The sequence below is a fragment of the Sapajus apella genome, unplaced genomic scaffold, assembly GCF_009761245.1.
Source record: "Sapajus apella isolate SASKATOON/1434 unplaced genomic scaffold, GSC_monkey_1.0 scaffold19, whole genome shotgun sequence".
Taxonomy (NCBI): Eukaryota; Metazoa; Chordata; class Mammalia; order Primates; family Cebidae; genus Sapajus; species Sapajus apella.
In genome coordinates this window covers 11,999,341-12,000,692 of record NW_022436959.1, presented here as the reverse complement: position 1 = coordinate 12,000,692, position 1,352 = coordinate 11,999,341, and positions in this window count along the sequence as shown.

Genomic DNA, 1,352 nt, shown 5'->3' with positions numbered 1-1,352 from the left:
GTAGAGACAGAGTTTCACCATGTTGACCAGGATGGTCTCGATCTCTTGACCTCGTGATCCACCCGCCTCTGCCTCCCAAAGTGCTGGGATTACAGGCTTGAGCCACCGCGCCCGGCCTACAAGGGAAATTTTTAACAGATACCCTGAGAGCGAAGGCTGTGCGTGGGGGTGCCTCCTCTTGGGGAGATCCTTGGGTAGGTGACCCTGCGGGAGGCGAGCCCTCCGTGTGGAGGTCTTGGCTGTTGTCCACAGTCAGTAGTGTGTTCTTAGATGCTTCCCTCACCATTTCTTTTCATTTAGGCCTTGACCAGGGAACAAAAAAAATAGCCCTCTTTAAAAAGGAGAGGATCACGCATGGCAGATTGTTTACATATGTGCTTTGAAGTGGGTTAGTTTTCATTATTTTTGTGATTTCCTGTTCCATTTTCTTTATGTAGTGGCCCTAATTCTTTTGAGGTGTGATCTTTGCTTATAGCTCCAAACATTGAGTACAGGAAGAATCTACTGCTTCGTTAGGTGAGAGGGACCCTCTCAACCAACCTCTGTGCACGCTGCTGGGTTTTGTTTTTATTTTTACGCATGGGGTCTTATGTTGCCCAGGCTGGCCTTGAACCCCTGGGCTCAAGCAATCCTCCCACCTCAGTCTCCCAAGTAGCTGGGACTACAGGTGTGCGCCACAGTGCCTGGCTCTGTTCTTTACTCCAGCTGAAGTTTTAAAAAACCTGGACATGATCCACTAAAATGATTTCAGAACCCATAATGGATTGCCACTTGCAGTCTGCATAAGGCCAAGGAATATCGGGAAAGGCCACTGCTGTGTAATGGATGCAATTTTCTGCAAGGAGCATAGACCATTAGAGGTCTTGGCTCTGAATGTTAGAAACTGAGTTTTCTCTGAGCACTTGGACCTCCTCGCTGGCCCTCAATTACTGAATTCTGTCAGCAGGAGACTGTCTCAGATTTAAATCTTGTGTAAATATTGAGAACAAATTTCCCAGTCTGTGAATTTTTGTTTTTTGTGTTGTTCAATACATTTATAGCAAGGAACTGGCCTTGTAAAATGAGCATTAAATGTCCAGCTGGGGGCCAGGTGCAGTGGCTCATGCCTATAATCCCAACACTTTGAGAGGCCAAGGTGGACAGATCACTTGAGGTCAGGAGTTCGAGACCAGCCTGGCCAACATGGCAAAATTCCGTCTCTACTAAAAATACAAAAAATTACCCAGGTATGGTGGCATACACCTGTGATCCCAGCTGCTTGGGAGGCTGAGGCAGTAGAATCACTTGTACCCAGGAGGCAGATGTTGTAGTGAGCCAAGATGGCACCACTGCAATCCAGCCTGGGTGATGAA